Source organism: Muscardinus avellanarius (assembly GCF_963383645.1).
Source record: "Muscardinus avellanarius genome assembly, chromosome: 11".
Lineage (NCBI taxonomy): Eukaryota > Metazoa > Chordata > Mammalia > Rodentia > Gliridae > Muscardinus > Muscardinus avellanarius.
The window spans coordinates 22262212-22268048 of NC_137797.1; positions in this window are offsets into that span (position 1 = coordinate 22262212).

Below are 5837 nucleotides of genomic sequence, written 5' to 3' on the forward strand. Positions count from 1 at the left end.
GGGGCCACTTATATTACCTTTTACCAATACCTATTTTAATTGCAAGGAACTTTATTGCATTGTCCCAAGGACTGAATGTAATAATGAGGGACTTTATAATCACTAACTAAAAACATAAGAATACATTCATCTCCAAATATTCCATTTATAATATTTAACAAAGGGCAATTCAAAAACAAATTGAGATTTTTCTAAGAAATAATAGAAAAGTAGGGTGATATTTTTTCACACTAATATGTCTTCTTTTCTGAATCACATTAACATGAAGAGCAACTCAACAATTTATGAAAAAGTATAAGCAATGTAACAAACATTATCCTTTAATTCAGCTAATTGGCCCCAGTGGATATTTTTGTATTGATTGGATAACTGTTGACTTTGAGGCTTAGTTTCCTCTTCTGTACAAATGGGTTTATTAATTCTTCCATTAACCAATAGTTCCTGAGTGCTAGGGAAATGCTAGGGAATCAAACTCACCAAACTGTGTACGTTTGGGTGACCGGCACTGGTTTGAGTTTTGGAAACAGTATGGTAAACAGAAGGTTTAATTCCTAGCTTCACAGTGCTTATTTCCTAACATAGAAAATACCCATCTCATAGGATTGTTGAAAAGGCTGAATGTTACATAATTAAAAGTGTTTTGTGACTTGCAAAGTACCCTATAAACCAAGAGTCTTGAACACAAGACTGGCTTATTCCTCCTCCCATAGCATCCCGCACACTAAGCAGGTATCAGTAAGTGACTGAGTAGATACGACAGCATTTCATACACTGCCACAGTTGACACTAGAGGTCCTCAACAGTCAGATCCAATCTGAATTCATTCTATTTTACTTGCTCATCCCTATGCAATAATTTTTAAAATAATTTAAAATAAAAACTGGTCATTTGGAACCAACAAATATATGAAAAAATGTTCAACATCCTTAGCAATCAGAGAAATGCAAATTAAAATTATGCTCAGATTTCCTCTCACTCTAGTTAAAATGGCGATCATCAAAAGTGTAAATAATAAATTCTGACTAGGATGTGGGGGAAAAGAAACATACCTTGTTGCTAAGATTATAAATTAATTAAAGAACTATTGGAGTTCCATGAAAGACAAAGAATGGAACTACCACGTGGACCAGTTCTACCACTCCTTAGAATTTATCCAAAGCATCAGTGAACATACTGTAGGGATAAGTGCATACAAATGTTTATAGCAGCACAATTCACAATAGCCAAATTATGGAACCGAACCAGGCTGTGTCTGTTGTTAATGAACACACACACACACACACACACACACACACACTGGAATTTTATTCAGCTATAAAGAAGAATGGAATTATGTCATTTGCAGGAAAATGGATGAAACTTGAGAGGATGATATTAAGTAAAATAAGCTTAACTCAGAAAGTCAAAGGTCCTATGTTCCCTCATATGTGGGAGCCAGAGAAAAAGAAAAAGGGAGGGAGGATCTCAGGAAACTAGAAGGGAGGACAACAGAGTAGAGGAAGGAATTGGGGGAAGGAAGAGAGAGGAGGGAAAGAGGAAATGCTAGGGAATCAAACTAACCAAACTGTGTACGTGTACAAATATGTTACAACGAATCATGCTATTATAATGCACCAATAAAAACTTAAAAAAAATGAAAGCTGGTCATTTTCAGTAAAGCATAGTCACAAGAGGTTAATTACAATAGACAGCACTTACCGAGTGCACACACCTGTAGCAGGTACTATGTATGCTATGCCTGGACAAATGTAAAAAATTAAGGGCTACCATAAATCAATGTTTAGCACTGCAGTTTCTCAAAACAAACCACTCCATATATTTGTATGTATGTACAACTTATAAGAGAAATCAGCATTTACGTCATTTTAATGACTATATAGTATTTTTAAGTCTATAGTAATGCTATGATTAACATCCTTATACTTAAATCTTTGAATGTATCATTTCTTTCAAATTAAAACTGATTGTGTTTTTCTTCAAGAGCAAGACTGTATATTTATTTCAACATAGCCTGGTTTAATAAAATTCATGTCTTTATATTTTCACACTTAAAGGAAAATGCTTTAATATTTTACTAACATTCTCTGAAATTTCATAATATAGATTTAAATTAAAACTTTTTACATTCCCCAAAGATTAGAATTTAGCCAAGAGTGGTGGCACATACTTGGAATCCCAGTACTTGGGAGGCTGAGACAGGAGGATCACAGTGAGGCCCTCCGCAACCTAGTGAGACCCTGTTTCAAATAAAGAATAAAAAATCGGGCTGGGTGTGTAGCTCTGAGGTAGAATGCTCCGGGGTTCAATCCCTAGCAAAAAACACATGCAAAAAAATTACAGTTTTGTCAACGTTGTACCTTTCTGTTTTCTTCTTGGAAATATGACAGGAAATACATATCAAATGCTTTACATTAGTGCTCTGGTCATGAGTATTTCAAGAATATTCTCACTGCACCAAGGTGTAAAATTAAAGCAGGATTATAGTATCAGGAATCCGGCAGCTCCTGTCATCAGTAGCCTTTTACGTGAGCACAAAACGAAGCGTGACCTATAGATTTTAATTTTAATAACCAATAATATTAAATATGAGTCTAGTCTTCCTGGAACAAACTCAGTAGATACAGTAATTTGGGGAGCAAACATTGTTGCTTAATGGCAGCACTGTCTAATCACCTAGAAACAACAAATTCGGCAAGAAGGCATTTTAAATAGCAAAAGAATTGAAATTCTCGCATTATGAGAGCTTCCCATATGCAGCCTTCCACGAGAATCCCCTATTAGAATGTATTCAGAATATATGAAATGAACAAATTGAGACCCAGGTTTATGTTTAAATTTTAATACATGAGAAAACATTAAAATCAGATACAAATACTATTGGCACAAGAAAAGAATATACATAATTTTGGATTTAAGTGGAGTCAGTATGTGAACCTGATGTGAAAATATATCATAAAAACCTGTTACTGGAGCCTGTTTAAAAACCAACCAACCAAACAAACAAACAGATTGTAAGCCAGGCGTGGTGGTGCATTCCTATAACTCCAATACTTGGGAGGTTGGGACAGGAAGACTGCAGGATCAAGAACGGCCTCAGCAACTTATTAAGACTCTCAGCAACCTAGTGAGACCCCATTTCAAAGTTAGTGATAAAACAGGGCTGGGTGTCTAGCTCAGAGGTAGAATGCCCCTGGATGAAATCCTCAGTGATTAACACACACACACACACACACACACACACACACACACACACACACAGGAGCACAGTAACAGATTTCAAATCAGACTGAATGAAAAGACTGCAATAGAAACAACAGTTATCCCTCACAAAATCCCTTTATTGTTGAGTTTTAAACTCAGTCTGGAGAGGAGAGTTCAAGGTTATCTAATTTATGAAGGAAGATAGAGGCCTCAACACCTATTTGAAACCCAGAGCATGTAAAAATATCAGTATTTTATTGTCCTGTGATGTTTGGTTTGGTTTGATACTGGGAATTGAACCCAGGGGCATTTTTGCCTTGGAGTGAAATCCCTGACCCTTTCATTTTTTATATTGAAACAGGGTCTCACTAAGTTGCTGAGGGTCCTGTTCAACTGCTGAGGTTGGCCTTGAACTTGCGACCTTTCAGTACTGGGATTACAGGCATGTGCCAACATTCCCAGCTTCCTTTGAAGTTTATATATTAGTCACATTAACAAACTATAGCAAGGGAAAACAAAAACACATTTCTCTTTTTAGAAAGCATCCATTATTTCCTATTCCAGGTACTTCGGTAATTTAAGCTTAATAGGTGCTTTATTAAATATTAAATATAAATAGAACTTATAAAATCTTATACTAATAAATGAAAACTTCATTTCAACTTCAAAACATAAGAGCTATTATAAAAATTAAGCAACAGATTTATAAATTGACTTTGAATATTTAAAACAAACAATTTTTTTGGCTAATTCTGGAATTCATGCCAGGTGCCCATGGAATTTTTTGTTTCACTCAACACTAGAATTAATGTTTACATGACTGTAAAAATCTACTTGGATGCATAGGCTGACTATAATGCCATTTACTTTTTCTTTTTCAGTTCTAAAAGTTACTGATACAGAAGATTGTTTTTCTATATTCTCTTGTAAGAGAATTAACTCCATGATGATAAAATTATTTCTCTTTGAAAGGTACAATAAATATATATAATTATTTAAAAAGTAAAGTTCTTAGCATGACTTAAAGATTGACTTCACTTTCCAAAGATGTAAATATTATCTCTTTCAATGTTCAGAATAGAGGAATATCTCTTTTATGATAATCATCAATTATTCCAAAAGCTAGCTTGACTATATCTTTGATTTTAACTGTGTTCTCAGGTAAAAGATTGCTTGTTTTTATACAAAATGTTCTTGCTTTATAACATCTGGGCCATTAGTAGCCAGTTTATTAAGCTTATCAAGTACTATGCTTATTCTATGATTGTACACTTGTGCAAACTATTATTTTTCCTTTAGAAAAAACATGTGAGTTTAAAATAGAGAAACACAAATCCCAATACTGAATATAAATTATGTGATAACTCATAATACTATAGTTATTATAACACCCACACAATTTCTCAAAGTACATTAATAATTTTTAAATAGTCACAATCTCTTAAATAAGTTATTTATAGGCATCATCTTGGATGGATGAAGTCTACCCGGTCATTACATGATCTGGATGTTTCTTGAGAGAATCTGCCTACTAAACAGGAAACGCTGCACACATGCTCTCTGCTGGTCATTGGAAAATGAAAGGCATTGTGACTTTATTAAGAAAAATTGACCTAATTGGAAAGATCCAATTATAACTGGTGTTATGTTATAAAAAAATAATGACCACATGATAGAATTTTTACATAGTGTCACTCTAAGATTCTTCTAATATCTTAATTTTAAGATTGCTAAAACATAATTCTGATGTTAAAACATCTTACTGTAAAATTTCATATCTGCTTTCATAGGAAATTACATGAAAATATTTTCAACATGCTAAATGCTACTAAATTGGTTTCCCCGCAGCATCACAAATACATCTAAAAACATATGATGTTTAAGTTTTATAGATGATATATGAAGAATCTTGTTTTGTGTTGTTTTATACTAAATTCACTTCGGTTTCAATAAGTTAATTTGCTTTTGACCAAAAAAAAAAAAAGGTAACAAAACAGTATTACTATCAAGTTAAAATAAAAATAATTTCCTCCAACATGAAAAACTTAAAAAGAAATAATAAAAATTATACCTAGCCCAGGGTAATGTGAAGCTAATCATTAGCAGCTATTGGTACTTAGTACAGTTGGACCAGGCAATCCTGATCAGAAAATTAAATTAGGTGCCTTTTTAGCACAAGTGCCAAAACCGTTGCTTTTACACTAAAATGCAGTGAATTGTCCTAAGAACACCACCTTTACTATTAACAGCATAACCTCTGTGCTTAATACCTATTCAAAAATATAGCAATTATACTTAAAATTCCAGTAGTGTTATTTGACATTATATTTCCCTTAAAAGGCAGACATTAACAAAGATGCTATGGTTTGAAAATCATATATACGTCTATGGAAAATGAGAACCTTCTGGTGATTTTATAACTGTTTGCCTCAGAAGGAGACCACCTAGTGAATTCAGATGTGTGGATTCTGAGGGCCCCTGTCCCCATCCCAGTCTCCACCTCATCCTTGGTCTCCGTCCCTTCTTTGTTGTACTTAATGTCTGCACCTATTTGGACAAAGAGAAATAGGCAAATCTTTTAAGATGTGAAGCTGACACATTCTGTTCCCTTCCTTTGCTTACTGGCACATACGTAA